At 32.4% G+C, this 21,023-nt stretch overlaps 2 protein-coding genes across 4 annotated transcripts in view; both read left to right on the top strand.

Moving 5' to 3' along the window:
* Positions 1 to 21,023, top strand: part of LOC114326447 (uncharacterized) — a 407,135-nt gene that overhangs the window by 64,613 nt on the left and 321,499 nt on the right. For 2 of the 3 annotated variants that reach the window (XM_050656792.1, XM_050656794.1), the window contains exon 2: positions 4,046 to 4,095. The gene's annotated coding sequence lies outside the window, so the exon portion shown is untranslated. Of the gene's footprint in view, positions 1 to 751; positions 796 to 4,045; positions 4,096 to 21,023 lie in introns of those variants that run through there. The other variant, XM_050656793.1, reaches the window with a different exon arrangement.
* LOC126888461 (zinc finger protein 664-like) overlaps positions 1 to 21,023 on the top strand; it is a 365,892-nt gene that overhangs the window by 145,010 nt on the left and 199,859 nt on the right. The window lies entirely within an intron of this gene.

Genomic DNA, 21,023 nt, shown 5'->3' with positions numbered 1-21,023 from the left:
ATGCTAAGATGAGCTGGGCACGTGGTACGGAGTGATGACGACAGACTGATTAGCAATGTGTTTTGGGAAAAGCCAGATGGTAGAAGAGCGGCAGGAGAAAGATGCAGTCAGAGAAGACCTGGAGAAGATGAAGGTGAGGACCATGGGAAATAGTAGCACATGATCGGAACTAATGGAAGACAAGAGTAAACGCGGCAAAGATTCAGAAGAGTTTGTAAAAGCCAAAGCTGATGACTTTCACCATAGGATTTCTAGTTTTGCAGGAAATCATGGTAAACCGTTTAAACTCACTCCCTTCCATTTTCTGACTTCAGATCGCTCGTAAATTATTTTTCCTTTAATTTTTCTTACCTATATTTTCTTCCTTTGGTTATATTTTTCAATGGGTTCCCTCCTGTTACTATTTTTTTTTGGTCTCAAGAATTATCGGCCTTGACCTAAACCCCCTTTCGAAACTCATTATTCGTTAATCTAATAAGTCCAATTTTAAAAACTAGGCGTGTTGCTATTATTTTTTTTAATTGAATTATAGCTTATGTACAGGTGATTTATTAAACAATACAATTTTAGTTCTATATAAAACTAGTTTTACTTATCTTTGTTATTATGTCGTTTCTCGTAAATTTCGCAACGTTAATTAATGTAGGTAATATTGTTAAAACGATAGTTTACTTAACTTGGAATTATTGCATTTGATTTTATGATTATTCAATTAAAATTTCATATAAAATTGAAATCAATCAATAAATGTTTAATAATAATTAAGTTCGCAACAAAAGAGAAAACGTGAACTAGGTAAGTATTATTATACAAAAAAATATATTTTTTCCAATAAATTTATTCTGTAGTAATACTAGTACTAGTATGTAATACTAGTTACAAAGAGAAAGGTAAAATAGACTCACACACAAGTTTAAGAGCTCGACTTTTTAAGACAGAGACCCTTATGCTATGCATAAAGATCTTTGTTTGGAATCTTATTGGCCAACTATGGGCATTTCACAGATATTCTGTCTTCAATTTTTTGTGATGTGGCTTGGAGGTCTTTCCTTCAATATCTATGAATTTTGTTACCATCTTTCCATAAATATCATTATGTCTATGGTGTGTGTATAAAATTAGTCCAGGGTAATAAGGTTTTTTCTATGACACTTCAACAGCCCGGGTACTGAAGCGTTTTTTCGATAGCTAATACCTGTAAGAACAAATTGTAACTATTTCCTGCGTAGGATCTAACGGCCATTTTTATTTATAAACAATTTAGTGCGAAAAACGGTCTTTTTTCCTTTTTTTTCTAATTAATGGAAAACAATAAGACTTATGGTTTTCTTAGCACAAACATCTTCGAGAGAATGGAAAAAGCTTTAAAATGGCGTATTACAAAGTTTAATACACCTATTTATTGTTAATATAATTGCGAAAAAAGGTCGAAATTTCAAAAAAAATTATTTTGCAATAATTATTGTAAAAATTAATATAAAGCTTTGAAATCTTTGTCAAATAAGGGTTCTTCGGTGCTTAATATGAGACAAAAATTTCAAAGCGATTCATTTAATTGTTTAAATTTTATTGAAATTGTTTATCCCAGAGAGCTTTATTTTGCAATTTTGCAATAACATAAGTCAGAAAAAAATAATGTTAGAACCATTCTACAGATGTCAAATGAAAGAGCATAAGCTAAACTTTCAAATTGGTTTAAAAAAAGTTAATAAAAAATGCATTTATTAGTAATAAATAATTATGAAAAAGTATGTTCAATTTTTTCTTATAAACTTTATATTTTTTTATGTATTAAATTATATATTTATTACAATGTTTCATCAATTATCATATAAATAACAGTACTTGGTAGTTATGCACCCAAAAAACAGTAAAAAAATAGATTTTTTTGAAAATAGATATTCAAAAAGTTTAAAGGATTCACAAAAATAAAAATTGACGATACTTTTTTATAATAATTTATTACTAATAAATGCATTTTTATTCACTTTTTTAAACCAATTTGTAAAGTTTAGTTCATGCTCTTTCATTTGACACCTGTAGAATGGTTCTAACATTATTTTTTTCTGACGTATGTTATTGCAAAAAAAGCTCTCTGGGATAAACAATTTGAATAAAATTTAAATAATTGAATGAATCGCTTTGAAATTTTTGTCACATTTTAAGCACTAAAGAACCCTCATTTCCCAAAATTTCAAAGCTCTATACTTATAAAAATACAATAGTTATTGTGAAATAAATTTTTTTGAAATTTCGACTTTGTTTCTCATTTATATTAACAATAAATGAGTGTATTAAACTTTGTGATACGCCATTCTAAAGCTTTTTCCATTCTCTCGAAGATGTCTGTACTAAAAAGACCATAAGTTTTATTGTTTTCCATTAATTTGAAAAAAAAGGAAAAACGGCCGTTTTTTCACATTAAATTGGTTATAAATAAAAATGGCCGGCAGATCCTACGCAGGAAATAGTTACAATTTGTTCTTATAGGTATTTCCTGTCGAAAAAACGCTTCAGTAGCCTGGCTGTTGCAGTGTCACGAACAGGGTATATTTTTGTCTTATTACCCTGGCCTAAATATATTACCTATTTCGTCTGATGGGCTATTTCTCTCTATCGTTTCATGTTTTGTCATCTTTCTCAAGATCTCCATTTCTACTCTATGTGGCTGTAAAATAAATGGGGAGAGATCTTTTGATGTATCTAGACTTCATTTTTCCCCGTTTTTTTCTTCAGGATCTCCATTTATAGAATTATTTTATATCTGGATGGTATGGTTTGTTTCTTTATTGTCCACTGACGATATACTTATGGTTCCCTAGCGCTTCTTATTTTCTCATTGCTAGTGGCATCATTGACTTTCACCTTGACTTCATCAGTTTTTCTTCGAGTTTAATGTTATGTGTTTTGGTTAAATCCGTAATTTTCTTCCATAGTTTTTGGTTTATGATTTTGATCGTTGCATCTTTCGTATTCAGGCAGCAAACAGATGTATGTATAGACTCCACAATACATCATACTTTAAATCTAAGAGCCTAACACGAGCATCAAAGATCAGAATATAAAAAACAGTGATAAGACCGGTGCTCATGTATGGGTGTGAGACGTGGACTCTGATCAAAGCAATTGAAAGAAAACTTAGATATTTTGAGAGAAAAATCCCAAGAAGAATCTTTGGACCTTATCACGACCCTAAGAGTAACCAATACCGACTGAGAACAAATGCTGAGGTCAAGCAGATGTATAGGGCTAGCGACATAGTCCAAGAAATTAAATCTCAGCGTCTAAGATGGGCTGGTTATGACCATAGACTCCCTAATGACCGCCTTGCCACACTGATCTGGGAGGAAGCTCCTACAGAAAGAAGGCCCTTAGGACGCCCACGAATGCGAGGGAGAGACAATATAAATATGGTCAGATCTAAGAACAATGGGACTACCCATTGACCCAACTATCATGGACGACCGTTCAAGATGGAAGCGAGTTGTGCAGTCAGCCACGACCCACTCCGGGTTGTAGTGCTACCAGAAGAAGAAGAAGAACTTTCGTATTCATCCCTAGGTGGAAGTACCCGTGAAGCTTCTGGATGTCTAAATCTCGGGTCTGAATGTTTTTGGTGTTTCTGGTAAATTTGCCTTGATCTGGGTCGTTTTGGTTGCCGTATGGATATCTTAATTTTTCTGTCTAAATCCCTTTTTTTTTGATGGATTCGACCGTTACTTGATGGAAGTTCATTTTATCTAACAATAAAAAACTGAAAACGTTAGTTTTCTATACTTCCACTTTCCCTTTTTTTTTTGTTCGGCTTGGGTTATTTTTTTGGTCTAGTAAGAAAAAAAATGTTTCATTTTTACAGTTTTTTTATTAAAAAAAAATGCCAATTACTTTGCAAGTGTTTTGCCTCATATAATAAAAGTTTTTTAACTATGGTATATAGCCAGCCATTGGGAACTATCCCATTTTAAGCTTATTACTATTTCACTTTTAGTAAGTAGTTATGTATACGTATACCTGATAGTTTTCTTATATCCATGTTATTTTCCAGGGACTATCAAAACAGGACAAGTGATTCAATCAATTCGTCTTTATTGCCAGGTTAGTAAACTCTAAATTGTATATCTTAAAATTGTTACAATAATAATTGTTAATGTACAAAACTGAAACAAGAATATCTTCTGCTATAAAACTGTGCCATCTTTTCCAAATACAGAAGAGGAATATATTTTGGGTTTTCATACACCTGCGGTATCTTTGATCTCTAGGTATAATTAGCGATTCTTCTTATTCCTGTAGTTTCGCCATATTCTCACATTTTCTTTTGATCGATGCTTTTTTTCCTACTTTATCTATTTGTAGTTCTTCGTATCGGTGATTAAGTTTGGCGTCTCTGTTCAACCAGTTTTATAAGTGTCATTCAAGGATTATTTTTTCCATTACTTCGTTTGTTTTTCTTATGTAGTATTCCAGGCAATTTTCATTTTAGTTTTTGTGTTTTTCCCTTTGTTTAGTTTTATTATTGTTGTGATGACCCCTTGATTAGAATAGAAGCTAGTATCACAGCCCTGATATTTATTTGTGTTTGGAATACCATTTCCGAACGTTCTATTGACTGTGATATCCTATGGAATGTGGCGTGGCACTCTTCAACAGTTCACGTCGGCAAAGAGAAACAGAAAATAGATAATAGTGGAAAGAAAAGAGAGCCCAGTACATATTTTTTACTTTTTGATAAATTCAGTCGGACTACTCCGATGGAACCTGTCCCCTCGAGTATCGAAGATACACCATTAGTGTTGGAAGTAGACATTTTAGTAAGTTGGTTAGGGGGGGGGGGTATAGTACTTTTGATTATTTTCTTCGAATTTTTATTGGCTTATTGGATAGTAAATATTTTCAAGAGTATACCATTAAAATTTCAAGTTATTCCGAGCAAAATTGACGGAAATATGGATATACCGGGTGGTGAATTGGAAAACGGGGCATAGGAAACTCAATGTAAAATTCTAAATTGTTGAATTCCTGTTTCCCTAATGATTCTACATCAAAAAACATAAAAAAACTATTTGTAGAGGATTAAAATCTGTATTAAAAACAAAAGTTAAAATTATTCTACGATTTAAAGACTCCAAAATATTGAAAAATAGAATACATTTGCCATACCTAAGTAAGTGCGTAAAAGTACGGCCACACGTTACTATTTCTGACAGTACGCAAACTATTAACTGAAAAAAACATCTTTATTATTACTACTTTCTCCTCAACTGAGGACATCTTTTCGACTTTATTGTTTTTTTAAACAATATTAACGATAAAATAAAAATACTGACAGTTCAAATATTCTTAATATAATAATTTCATTGTGACCGAAGGCAACCTTATACACATTCTTGCACTATGTGTGGCCTAAATTTGGCAAATACTTTGATGGAATTTATTATATTTTACAAAATTTTGGAGTGTGTTTAATTCGTAGAAAAATTTTAACAATTGTCTTCAATAAAGAATTCAATCCTCTACAAATAGTTTCTTATGTCTTTTGATGTAGAATAATTCGGGAAGCAGGAATTCAGAAGTTTAGAATTTTATATTGAGTTTCCTATGGCCCGTTTTCCAATTCACCACCCTGCATACAAAAATTTTCTTAGTATTATTGACAAAACTACATTTTTTTAAACGCCTTTTTTGAAAAACATGTTTTTTTGAGGCGGTGTACATTATAACTCAAAAAGTAATGCACAGATCTTCCTGAAATTTTGCACACTTCTTTTTTAGATATTTTACTAGGTAGTGACGTCGAGTTTTTGCTTATTTTAACAACTTTTTTTTATATTACCATTTTTCTTTTTACCGAACACACTTTCTCACTTTTTTTTTCGATTTTTTCACTTTAAAGTTATACCATGAATTTAAAAATCAATATGTATAATCATAAAAACTTGATGTCACTACCTCAAGAAACTCTTAAACTAAAATAATTTTTTGGTTTGTATGCTTCAGATGATTCTGTCGGAAGATATAGTGTACACCTCAAATCATCTTTCTTTTGGATCGTGTACTTAAAAATGACGCCACCACTTCATTTTTTAATATTTTTCAATAAAAATTTACCTGAATAATCTTTAAGTGTTGTTCTTTAAGATAGTCTTTTAGACATTTAACTTAACCCCACCACTTTCAAGGGAAAACGTTTTAAAATTATGCAAAAAAACGCAGAATTAACTATACCCCCCCTTAATTCATACAATGATAAAAATTGTAACAGAACGTCGTTAGTCCACTCCATAGAAAACTACCACAGCACTAATCGTACCGGCTCCTCCTAGTCTGTACCTGATTCTGACCTTATTTGAACCGTGTTCATTTACCGACAAACGATGGGACACCTCGCGCCGATTAGAGCCTATATAGAGGAAGAGTAAATTTTGAGTGAAATACCGCTATTTCATCTTGCCTTGGTTCCAGTCTTTAGTTTTTATCTTTCTCTGTTAGATATTTTCTATTTCTCTTGGCGTGCCACGTCACCTTCCGTTGGATGCCAGTTTTATGATGTGAGTTTATTTTTGTCTTTTGGAAATATTCAGGTGTAGATTCATTGTAAAAGAAATATTTCACGCTAACTAAATAATACATGCATACAATTTGAAGCCCTAACCGGAAATGATCAACATTTTCATAAATTGAAGGTATTCACGATAGCTGGATTTTGTGTATATTTTTTGGTCATTTAAAAATGGGGTTGCCGATACCGAAGTATTCGCTTAACAAACAAAACACACCCCTTACGACAGGTGCGGTCAACAATAGACTGATAGATTGCTTGACTTATAACGACCCAAACAGTGACACGTTTGTATACACATAAAAATACTTACTTCAAAATTATTTGAAAACACAAAAAAAATACCTTGACATTAAGTTATCCAGTGACACCATAGACCAGATTTAATTTCGTGTGATAATAGGGACAATATCACATGTATTCAGCTATAAAGATTTCAACAAGTCTCACTTCACAGTTATTGCAAAATTGAAATTGTTTATCCCAGAAAGCTTTTATCTACATTATTAAGCATAAACTATGGAGTCTACATGAATTCTAAACACACAAAATTGAAGAAAAAGGCTTATTTTTAAATCATATGATCAAGAAATGTACGTCGAGTATTTTGAAAAGGTTTACAAAAATACTGTGATTTTAAGTTTATAAACATTTAAAATTACTCAACACATCAACTTGTTTTTATCCGAAATAATGGCATTTTTACACGAATTTTAAAAAAATACAATGTTCTACAACCCTTACGGCCGGTTTCACAATGTGTGGTTAACCCTAGCGGTCAACTAACCTTTACCCACAGTCTAACTGACAGTTGCTGTTTCACAACCACAGATTCAATCATGGTTAGTTGACCGTAAGTTTTGTTTTATTTTTCTTATGTTGGTAGGAAATTATGGACAATGATCACCAGAAATAACATTTTTATGGAAGAATTATCAAATCAGCTGATCAGTCAGATGAGTTTCTATTGATTTTTATTAGGATAAATTCAATAAATTGTTATATTTCTTTATGACTATTAATTTGTTGTATATATTTTTTAAGGATTTTATATTTAGTTGTGGAGTTTATTTTGCAGATTAAGGAAAAGTAAATGTGTGTATATGTGTGGTTAGGATATTCAGTCAGACTTGTGGTTGATTTGCATAATCATATTTTTCATGTTGATTCTTGCTACCTTGCTTGCTTTAAAAATTCATATATTTTAACATACCTCCTATGGGATTAATAAATTTTGATACATGATGGTTGCATCTTAGATTTTGGACCATAAAAATTACTATGCAAAACTTTTTTGAAGTATCTTTTTTTCGTAAAATTAATATTAAAAATGCCTCCCATACGTGGCCAACTAAAGTACACACACTATATATTACATGCACATTATACATTTTAAGTTTTGTTTAAGAATAATATTTGTTTTAAGGTCTTTCGCCAATATTGTTAAAATTAAATTGTTAATATAAAAACATGTAGCAAGCGAGAGACTATAGTATGTATTAATAATTACCCCAGGAAGCAAATCATTTAAAAATCGAACAATTATTGGCCGCTGAAATGCTAAACGAATTTAAGTACATCATATAAATTCATATCTGTAATTAATAATTTACGTGTATACACTCTGTCCTGTCAATAAAACGAAATTAGGTTAGGATAACCTCTGGTTAAGAGCAACCATCACTCCAAGCTCTGGTTAAAAATTCTGTCGGTTAACCACAACTTCGCCGTTGACCTGATATTGTGAAACACATATTTCGGGGTAACTTCTGGTTATCTCTTAACCACAAGTTAACTTCGACTTGTGAAACCGGCCGTTAGAACCCAATCTTTTTTTTTTAAATTAACCGGGGCTTTGTATATAAACACTAGAAGATTAAAAATCACCATTTGAAAGATACGTTCAAGTTTTGAAATAATTTCAAAAGGATTCCTCTAAAAGTGAGCCCATAATGCACTACAGAAAAAGTGTTTGAATACTTGTACATAAACATATAAGAAGTTTATTTTTTTATTAACATAAAACACGAGTTAGCCCCTTTTTGCCATTTTTCGATTTTACTATTTCAAAAATTGAATTCATAACTTTAAATTTATAAAAGTTGCAATATTTCCGGTTTTGAAAATGAAATGGATATTTTTTTTTTAATTTTGGGTACCTCGTTGCGTAGATTAAAACAATTTAATTAGTTAATTTGTGAATTTTTTATTCAACAGAGTAATTTGTTTAAACAATTTAAAATAAATATTTATTTTGCAATACTTTACTTTTCTCTTATTATTATTAGTAGAAAAGGTTATGAAGTAATAGGCAAATTAAATATTCATGTATTATACTTATAAACAATATCCTTTAACAATAAATTTTACAAAAAAATATTTTTTAGTTTGAAAATCAAATATATCCATGTTAATTTTTCTTAAATTATGCTTATTATTTTTAAAATTACTTTTCTTGACTGAAAACATTACAAATATATTATAAACAAATTAATTGTTATAAACTGACCTAATAAAACTTCATTTTTTGTTATTAGGGACCTGTTAATATGGGCCATTCCACGAACATACGCCTGTTTTGGATTACTTCGACAACGAATATTTTACTGTGCAACATAAGAAGTACGAAAGTAAATAGCACTAATAATTATTCCAATAAACAACAATGTAATGTGCAATTTACTTTCGTTCTCCTTATGTAGTACAATAAAATATTCGTTGTCGAAGTAATCTAAAACAGGCGTATGTTCGTGGAATAGGGTATAGCAAACGGTGTATAGTATTCCACTCTTTCATCTTCAACTTTGGTCCATAATTCTCAGTATTTCTTCTGTCATCCACACTTGTTTTCTTTTTGTTTTTACGGCACTCAATTTTGTTTCTTGAACGGTCTTTAATATATCTTCTTGTCAAATTTTCCTCAGTCTTTTCCTCTTTGTTTGATGGTAACTTTATTTTTTGTTCTAATACACTATTTTTTTTTGCTTTACGGTATTATTTGATATCTTTTTTCTATCAATAGTAACTGTTTGCCTGTTAGTCCTTGTAATCCTTTTCAATCTCAGTCTTATTATTAAAAATATTGTGATCTGTTGGTACAGCTGCACTTGGATGTTTTGACTGCTAATATTAAATCAACTATTCTAAATGGGAAATAAGCGACAATTTTACTAAAAAAATAATTTTATTAACGTTTCAACGTCCAAATCGGATGTCGTTGTCAAAATACCAAATATTAATAAATTAAACAAAAATGTTGTTGTGTAGTAAAAAATTCTTCTAAAAATTTAATTTAATCTGACTCATTTATATCGGCAACTCAGACATATATTATACATTTTAAAGTAGTTGACTTTAAAATGATATTGCCAGTATTTATAAGTTGCGTTCCTGGGACGACTTTACTGAAAAATAGTTCATTCGATTAAAGTCAATGATTCAGTAAAGTCGTCCCAGGAACACAACTCATAAATATTGGCAATATCATTTTAAAGTCTTCTACTTTAAAATGTATAATATATGTCTGAATTGCCGATATAAATGAGTCAGATTAAATTAAATTATTACAAGCATTTTTTACTAAGCAACAACATTTTTGTTTAATTTATTAATATTTTGTAATTTGAAAACGACATCCGATTTGGACGTCGAAACGTTAATAAAATCATTTTTTTAGTTAAATTGTGGCTTATTTCCCATTTACAATAGTTCATTACAAAAATGCCACAAGGAAATAGCTTCAGAACTAACAACACTAATATTAAATGTCTGTATTTTTTATTTATACATCCGAAGTTTATTTGATTACGATCCATTCGTGTAGAAATATCTGATGGTGATTTCCAGGTGTAAAAATGACGCTTTGGAAGTTTGAAAATTGTGTTTGTTATTACTGGTTACTTTTATACACAAAAAGATGCCAAGATACTTCATCTTTTATTTCATATTCCCAGACCATATGTTTATTTTCATGTTCTTCTTCGCCAATCTCCGCATTAAAATCTCGCATGATAATAATGAGCTCGTATTTCTTTATACATGCTAATACGTTTTCTAATAATGATAGAATTTTTTAATTTATTTTTCTTCATAGTCTTTTTTGCACGATTGATCATTTTTGACTGTTTATCGTGACAGATTTTACGTCAGTAGGTGACATTTACTAGCAACTCGACGGTAAGTAATCCAACTCGACGGTAAGTACTCCAACTCGACGGTAAGTAATTCACTTACCGTCGAGTTAAAAAATCTCTTGATTTTAATTTATTTTTTGAAAGAATAAAGAAAACTAACGAATTATTTATTAATATTGAAACTTATGGTACAATTTGTTAAATTATTTAATGCTCTTCTACAGGCACCAGATATTCCCAATATCATTGCGACCTACAAATTATGAAAAAATCTTCATTAGAGTATTTCTTTTACCTAAACTAGCTTATATTACCTTGTGAACTAGAAATTCTTCATCCGGTGCTTCCATCAGAAATTTTTCAAATTTCTCCCGTGTAAAAATGCTCGCTTTCTTAGGCCTATAGCCAACATTTTTTCTCTTCAAATACGCGATCAAAGTTGAAAACTTGGAAATATCAATGCCATCATAAAGAAAAACGGTGTGGATTTAATCATTGAATATTCTGCCCAGAGGCTTCCAGGAGCTTTCAACTACATATGTCTTTGAACGAAATATGCCAATAGAGTCTTTTCTTCGATTCTTAAATTCTTGCCTTCGCACCATTTTTTAAAACTTTGGTAGGTATTTTGATAACGGATTTTGGATTTTTCGGGAATAATTGCGGAACACCCTTCTTCCCAAGTCCGTTCAATTTCTTCAAATTCACTTTCGCTCATATTTTAATTTATAATAATCAAAATTGTACTTAAAATTATTGACAACTAAATAAAAACTCAATTCTCCATTGTTGTTATGCACCCTAGTTACTACCTAACAACCAAAGTATCTATCTTGATAAAATGAATGAAACTAGTCAATATGACGAAAATGTTTAATTTTATAATTTATAATGGTATCAATCGTGCAAAAAACGTTATAAGCATGTCGAACGTTAAGGGTAACCGATCTCAGACAATAATTGGAGTCGTCGCTCCGCTCCTCCTCCAAACAATTGTCTTCGATCGGTATAAAACCCTTACCGTTCTCCATACTTAATATACTATTGTGGATGTTTTCTATTAGTACATTTTAAAATGTAGTACTTTTTCCATATACATATTAACACCAAAAAAATGGAAATTGTCCCAAAATTAAATATTTAACAAATTTGATATTCAAAATATTTACATCACGGCCAATGCTTAATATAGCTAATATACATACGTAAATATGGTAATTCTCCCTATTTACGAAAATCATTTTTATCAGTGTAGCAAGGATTTCTTTCTTTTAGCCCATACATAATTCATTATATTACTGTAAGTAGTTGTAAACGTGCCTTTGGAACACGTGAAGCAAATATAAATAAATATCAGCAGCTTCGATTCAAGCAATTGAAAGTATATCAACTCTAACCTTCTAATATGGCATGAGGTTGATCATGGAATTTTTTAATGGGTGTAAATACAGTGTACAATATTGCTGGCGACTTTGTTTAAGCGGATGGCTATTTTCCTCGTTACTAATTGGGAAAAAGTTCTTAAAAAAGATAATCAGGGCCGGCGATAACGGGCCTGAAAGGGATGCACTGCAGGCGGGCGCCACTGTTTGGGGGGCGCCAAAATGATCTTTTTTTCTGCTGGTATCATATAATATACTAAAATAGAAAAATTAATTTTTTAAATATGGTTTAAGTTCCAGATATCGCTAACCTGTGTTTGTTATTTTTGCACCTCACACACGTAAACATATAAACGTATACAACGCATAGAATTGTATTCCTACCGTGTCGTAATAAAATTTATTGGTCAAGATATTATGTTTCTAAAAACCAAACATCTTTGCGCTTAGGTATTGGGAATGTTTTGTTTATTTTCTTCAAATTTCTTTCAAGTTGTTTATAATCTTTGTGTCAGCAGTTATAGGAGAGTACATTAATGATTTGTGGTGAAATAAACATGGTTCTGAATTTCTGAAACTGTTTCTGTCCCCTGTGGCCTATCTAATTTAAGTAGTGTGCAGTTAAATAAAAATGGATTCAAAAAAGTTATCCGGGGTGCAAAATCGAAAAAGAAGAAATGGAAAAGAAAATCTGGTTTAGACTTGATAGTTTAGCATTAATTTCAATACAAAATTAGTTGAGTCACTGAAGGTTTTCACGTCCGATTTCGTTGAACCTCGATCGATTTTCATTGAAATTGATGGGTAGTTAGCGGATACCTCAAGAAACAAAAGTGAGTTAGTGCCAACTTGCACTTTTACCCTGGGGGTGGATGCCACGCCTTCTCAGGGATAAAAATTATTTTATTAGAAATAGCCACATACATCGATAGAGGGATAAATTCTAAGTAAAATTTGTCATAAATTTATTAAAATAAATCAATAGTTTTTGAGTTATTTAATATTTTAATTTTTCGTGAAAAAGTGGCATGTTTTAAAGCGGTTTTTTCATAACTAACTCAAAACTTTTACAAAGTAATTATCATTCCCAACTTGAGGGTAATAAAAAATCGAAAAAATTCCTTACTTGAAAATTTAAGTGTTCAAGTTTAAATAACGGAAAACGATACATTTTATAAAATATACTTACTAAACACTTATCAAAGTACTCAGAAATACCTATGAAATGAGCTTCAGAAAAAGCTGATAGCTTCAATAGTAAAAGGATTTTCAAGTAAGAAATTCATTTCTTTTATTAGCGTGAATTTTGGTAAAGATTTATAGTTTTTGAGTTATTTATGAAAGACCGCTTAAATAGTATTGATTTATTTAAATAGCTATATAGCCAAATTTTGATTAGAATTTGTCTCTATATCGATTTCTGGCGTTATTTTTAATAAAACAATTTTAACCTCAGAGAAGGGGTGGCATTCATCCCCAGCGTAAAATCGCAAGTTGGCACCATGTCACTTTTGTTTCTTTAGGTATCCTCTAACCACTCACCAATTTTCATGAAATTTTATGAAGGTTCACCGAAATCGGAGGTAACAAATTATTGATTTTTACGTTCATTCACTGTAGTAAATGGTGTTTGGTAATAAATTAGATATTAATCTTATTGATAATTTTGTAAACATCAAAACAAGGAGAATATATTTTTTACCTATTTACATCTCATTTAAATTTTGTACCATTGCCAAAAAATGAAATACTTAAATCTAATTAAATTTAAAAAAACGAAGGGCGCCTGTGCTGGTTTTGCAGGCGGGCGCCTTATACCCTAGCGCCGGCACTGAAGATAATTGTTAAAATATAAAAAAACTGTTTATAGATATATTATAACAATACTTTTTTGGTACATTGTTGAAAAGGTTTTGAGGTATTTAATCTTTTTTTAGTGGTTTTTTTCACCACTGCAGAGGGCGTTTTTCAAAAGATGTATTTTAATTTGGGAGACACTTTTCTGCCTTCCTCTAACATATTTTTTAATTATATCAATTTTAGAAGCCTCGGAGGTGTAACCCGAGAAGGTTCCCATTGTTTTCATTCTGGTGGGATGTAGAATAGCATTATGTGGTTGTATATGCCATTAGAGGGAAAACTTAGTGTTTTTGCTAGCAGTTGCCGCTAGGGCATCTATGCCATTTCGTTCGTTGCGATCTGGGACTGCACGCTGGGGTTTTTTTGGTTGGATCAGGGAGAGCAGCATATGTGCCTCCTGATGAGAGACTAATAAGTTTCGAAACCGGTGGAGGTGCTTGAAGCACTCTCTGATTGGACTAGAATATGGTTCCGCTGTATTTTCGTTTTGCAACGAAACTGAAAATGGTTATTCATTTTTGATTTTTTTTTGTATCAATTTTAATTTAATATAAAAAAATTGGTCTAGTCAACCAATGGATCAAAAGGGCTATCGAAGGCTATATTAGGAGTGTTTCTGAGAGAACATATAGGAAATAACGACATGCGAAGCAGGACCAAGAAAGAATTGCGAAAATGAAATGGAACTGAGTAGGACACGTGGCACGACAAAACAATGAAAAAAGGACGACAAACATTGTACATTGGAGCCCACGCGAGCACAGTCGTACACCCCCAGGGTTCAGTCCTAGCACCGCTGTTGTACATCATCTACAACAGCGATATCACTAACCAAAATATCCCAGGCACTCGGCTGTTTCTCTATGCAGACGACACGGCTCTGCTCACAACAACCTCTCGATACAACCCAAGACTCCTCTTCAGAAGAGCCCAGGCTCTGTTGGACGGAGTTGGTGAATGGTGTTGTAAGTGGAGAGTCACGCTGAACGCGAACAAAACAACAACAATTGTGTTTCGCGCCCCTTCTGCGTCACATAGAATCATAATTAATGAAGACGACCAATATCCTCTGAGACTGTTGGGAGAAAGGCTTGTTGTTAGTCCGACTGCGAACTATTTAGGAGTTCTGTTCACCAGGACTCTTAACTGGAACGCAGATCTAAAAGCAACTTTAGATAGGGTAAGGAACAGGGCCAGACTTCTCAACTCTCTCTCTGGACGAATTGGCAAGACACACAAGAAGACTCTCATTCACACTTACAAGACCTTTATTCGACCCGTCATGGAGTACAAATCTTGCCTCTACTCTCTTTGCGCTAGATCAAAGCAAGAGTGGTTGTTGAGCGCTGAACGTAGAATCTTGCGTAGATGTAACTATGAGCACTGGCGATATCCCTTAAACGAAATCCATAACATCTCGAACATCCCCAAAATCACCGAGAGAATAAACTCTCTGAACAGGAACTTCACAATCAAAGTAATCAACGGCCCCCCCTCCGACACACAAGAATCTCTCAAATGTTCCTGTTCATCTTCCGGCCACGTACTCCACCGAAAGCCCAAACGCAAAAAGATTCATTTACCGTCCGCTCTAATGCAAACATGCATTGACGAACTCCCGGTGGAGTACGAAAACATCCTCGAGGCTACCCCGTTAGCCTTCCGTACCCACCTTTAACATCTCCTCTTCCCTACCCCGAACAGGGAGAAGTTGGTTTTTTGCGGTTTCCCAACTTCATTGCACAATTATACCTGTTCGTCCCAAGAAAATAGCCGCAACTATTTTCTCCACTCGAACGCACACTGTCCACGCTGCGCTCAAAGCCACCTCCTAACCGCCGACGAGGGACGCAGGTTCGCCTGTCGTTGTACAATGGTTTCTAGGGAGATTGGTCTAGAGCAAAGCACGGACAGTACACGTAAATGTCTATGGAACCAACAACAATCCATCAAACTTTCTTCTCTGTTGACTTCTTAGCCTTCTGGACACCACCGTCCGGCATAACCCAGGATCCAAAAAACACCAGGATACGGCGCTTGCCCCAGTGTGTTTTTCGGACTGTTTGCTTTTGCTGCCAACATTATACATTCACTACAAACCCTGAAGAGGACAAAATCCTAAACGGGGACAATCATTGATCGCATTTCCACATAGCATTATATCTATACACGCAAATCAAACAATGATAGTAGTACAGTCGTACAGTCGTAGTAGAGGAAGACCACAAAAACGATGGCTAGACGACATCAAAGCAACAGTGGGGAGAAACTGGCACCAACCAAATAGCACACAATAGAGAAGAGTGGGGAACTCATGGGCAGGCCTTTGTCCAGGAGTGGATGCAAACAGGCTGAATAAGAAAAAGAGGAGATTGATCTAGTATATTTTAAAAATAACGTCTCTCAGTTTTGAAAAATATGATTTCGAGAAAAACGCATTTAAGGGGATGGGTACGTATTTTCGGCTGCAATGCTGTTCAAATGGGGATTCATATTTTTCGAATTCTGAGAAAAATAATAAGTATTTTTGAAAAATTTAAACGCAGAATGAAAGATTACGTTATTAGCGAGGGTCGAAAGTCCCTGAGAACTTCTAGAATGTTTATTTTAATAAGTTACAGGGGTGAAAAACTAAGAGGAAATTTAGTGTGATTTTTAATATCAAATATCTCATTCAAAATAAACTTTTTATTTATTCTAAGGGACTTTCAGCCCTCGGTAATAATTTAGTCTTTCATTCTGCGTTTAAATTTTTCAAAAATATTTATTGGTTTTTTCAAGATTCGAAAAAAATTAACACAATGTCCGTGGTAATATTTTTCAAATCTATCTTTGTATTACAACGCACTCAGTCGAATAGAATAGTGTCAGTCAGACAGTGACAATCAATGACAATTTTAAATATTTGATATGGCATCGGGAATATTTTGAGTTGTTGATTGATTAAATAATACTATTGATATATAGTGTATTTGATAAATAATTGATTTAAGACGTGAACTTAAGGTGATACAGTAGCGATCAACAGGTAGCAAAAGCGCGTTCTAAGATTGCGGCTGTTTTTTGAATATTTTTTCGAGATATTTGGCACACGTATTCGTAATATAATAAAGAATAGCGGTACAGAGCCCAATTTGAAAAATATATTAATATGTGAAAATTACTCTGTAATTAAATACAATATTAAAAAAACGAGCCTGTACCGCCATTAAGAAGATCAAAAAAATACACTTTCTTCAAATAAACTTTTTTATCCGATGCCTAGATTTTGTGTCATTTTGGAACTACTAAAATTTTTTATTTCATTAGTAGTTCCAAAATGACACAAAATCTAGGCATCGGATAAAAAAGTTTATTTGAAGAAAGTGTATTTTTTTGTTCTTCTTAATGGCGGTACAGGCTCGTTTTTTTAATATTGTATTTAATTACAGAGTAATTTTCACATATTAATATATTTTTCAAATTGGGCTCTGTACCGCCATTCTTTATTATATTACGAATACGTGTGCCAAATATCTCGAAAAAAATATTCAAAATTACAGCCGCAATCTTGGAACGCGTTTTCGCTACCTGTTGATCGCTAGTGTTTCCTCTTAATAAAAAGTTTTTTATTGTGTATTATTTGTGGAAGATCCAAGCAGAGAATACATCAGGATAATATATTCTGTGATCCAAGTATTTTGTGGTTAAAGATGTTTAAAATTGTAAGCGTTCCATAGTAACAATATCTTATTAAAAAATCACTTTAACACTTTTCCTCTTTTCTCGATTGAGTATTAGTTTTTGTTGTACATATAAATTATTACAATCACTGAATACATAGTTAGTGAAAACAATATCACATTTATTAACTGAATTAATAATTTGCAATTGTACAAATAACAGTTATCCAAGAACATTCAAAAGACATCTCTTTAAGTTTATGATGACATTTTCAAGTAGAATGACATTTTAGTAATGTTTACATATCCATTTGTCCAAAGTTTCGAGATGTGGTGCTACCGTCGAATGCTGAAGATAAGTTGGGTTGAAAGAATCACAAATCTTGGAAGTAATACGAAGGATAGGAAGAGACCCAGAAATTTTATTAACGATAAAACGAAGAAAACTCGAGTATTTGGGTCACCTGATGAGAGGTCATAAATACGCATTACTTCAAAATATAATGCAAGGAAAAATAGAAGGAAAACGGAATCCAGGCCGTAGAAGAATGTCGTGGATGCGGAATTTGAGAGAGTGGTTTGGCTGCACCACTAATGAACTTTTTAGGTCAGCTGTAAACAAAGTCAGGGTAGCCTTGATGATTTCCAATCTCCGATAGGAGTGGCACAAGAAGAAGAAGACATATCCATACCAATTTTACTACACGTAATTTGCCGTGTAAAGACAAAAAAAGTAGGGATAGCCGTAAAATATTTGCCAATTATGTACCGATGGCCGTAAAGTATTTTTATTGTAATTTTATTGAATACAATGCTCATATTTGTTGTTTTATCCCTAATCAGCGATTTCTGGTGCATATTGGGTGCCCTCGATGTCCAATAAATGCTGTAAATAGTCGACCAAAGCTTTTTTTTTCATAATTTTTCCAACAAATCCATTGATATTTTTATTCCCATTAAGTCCATTGCTGTGAGGTTGATTTTAGCTCCTTCATTACGGACACAGGCTGTTATCCAGGAGGCTATTTCTAAATTCTACCACATCTTTGCACGAAATTTATTTTTGGAGCAATTTGCCAAATTAATAATAATATAATCATAATTTTTGCAACCAATCCATTGGTATTTTTATTCCCATAAAGTCCATTGCTGTGAGGTTGATTTTAGCTTTAGCTCCTTCATTACGGACACAGGATGTTATCCAGGAGGCTATTTCTAAATACTACCACATCTTTGCTACGAAATTTATTTTTGGAGCAATTTGCCAAATTAAATTGTTGCAACTTTCATTAAAATTGTATGTGTTGCGGACGAGTCATCGCTAATAAAGCGTTTTCGCTAAGGAACTCGAAACACAGTAAAAACATGATTTTGTGCAATAGGATCGAGTGCTAGTTTATGGTTGTAAAGGCATGTATCCACTATGTTCACGAACCTCTTGCACTCCGCGCTCCTGAAACTGCTCCAATGGATATGGCATGCTCTCCTCTAGTGAACGTATCTACTATGAGTAGTAGCATTTGAGGAGCGCGGAGCGCAAGAGCAGCGCGAACATAGTGGATATATGCCTTAAACCTCATTGTTTTTCTTGCTGATCAAAAACTTGCACCAATCCGGGTTGCACCACATTGTGCTAAAGTTCTGAGTCTGTAGAAATCTTGGTAATACCCAGTGAGACTTTCGTTTTTCATGTCTTCGTTACAATTTGGATACCTATCTCTAAATAGCAAGACCGATATTTCTCGAATAAGTTTTAGAGAATTCTTCCTTTTTTAAACACTTTTCTTTATTTCAATAGTTTGGGTCAACTCTTTATACGTTAATTTGACTGCCTTTTCTTCAATGCAAATGAATGATTTGCAGACATATGCATTCGCGGGAACAATACACGAATAGTCAATAAAAAAAATTTATGTTTATTAATCGTTTAAATAATAAAAAAACGATTTGAATGGAAAATGCTTAAATTCTGTTGTTTTTTACACTGTAGAAACTTGAAACTTTTACAGATTGTAGGTAATTATATGAACTATACATAATTTCACTTTTTACGTTAATTGTTTACGTTATGCTTCATAAATAGACAATAAAGTTTCAAATTTTTTGCCGATTTCGACTACTTTTCATGTTTGTACATCATGTTTATAAAAATCCTAAGCGGCGACGATTTTGAACGCTCATATATCTTTGTTTATATAAACATCGGCGCTTATTCGTATCAAATTTCAATACAAAACTTCAACCAAAACTCGAATTCAAAAAATTCTTGTTTTTAACGTAGTCTTAGAAAAACCACAGGTAGAGACGTTTCGTGCTACAATTAACATTAGAATTCGTTTTGGCGAATTAATTCAAAGTTTGTTACGAACCCTTAATGGATAGAGAAAAAATTAACAGGGTCTACACCGTGCAATAATAGTAAAGCATTAGAAGAGATGAAAAGACTGCGAAAAGTGTAATAGGTGTAAATAATGATTTTGATTTAAGAAAAGTATAAAGAAATTACAGAAAATGTACAATGTATGTATCAAATGTTGAAATAAATGCAAAAAAGTGTCTATCATATACATCCTTCATCATTTAAACATGACGATATATTCTAATGTTTGAAAAGTGTAAGACTAAAAAGTAAAAAATAAAAAAATTTGAAAAATTTTTTTTTAAGAAACGCTTTTCTTTAGTTACGAGTGACTAAAAGTAAAAATTTATCAAAAAAATCAACTAAAAAGCAAAAAATAAAAAAAAAATCAAGCCCGAAGGAATATTCGAAAAAAACTGTTAGATTAAATACATATACAAAATCTCACACATTCGTTAAAAATTGAAAAAATCTAACACGCCCGTTAAAGAAAAGTGTGGTCTTCACTGTGTGGTCTTCATCGAATAAACGGTTTGAGGATAGATACTTTTTTACTTTTCGCGCCCAATGCTTTTATTTAACGAATGTGTTAGATTTTTTCAATTATTTAACGTGTGTGAGATTTTTGTATATTTAATCTGTCTGTAACAGTTTTTTCGAATAATCCTTCGAATTTGAATTTTTTTTATTTTTCATTGTTTTTTCTTCTTCGTGCTTTTTTATTTCATTTTCTAAACTCGTGACTTTCTTCTTTACATCTAATAATAGCCGATACATGTGCTTGCCTACGTAAAGAACACACTCCAATTTGTTTATAACGAAATTATCTCCGTACGGCTTTGCATCAACTCTAACCTTCTAATATGGCATGAGGTTGATCATCGATCATGGAATTTTTTAATGGGTGTACATATTGCTGGCGACTGTGTCTGTGTATACGCGGATAGATATTTTCCTCGTTACTAATTAGGAAAAAGTTCTTAAAATACCTCTTCCCACTTAAATTTTAATTGATTTAGTTCACCTTGATTGCATATGGTGTCTTTGTTGGTAGGTTGATTAAGATTT

This window comes from Diabrotica virgifera, chromosome 7 (genome assembly GCF_917563875.1).
Source record: "Diabrotica virgifera virgifera chromosome 7, PGI_DIABVI_V3a".
Taxonomy (NCBI): Eukaryota; Metazoa; Arthropoda; class Insecta; order Coleoptera; family Chrysomelidae; genus Diabrotica; species Diabrotica virgifera.
This window is presented reverse-complemented; position numbering and strand designations above follow the sequence as displayed.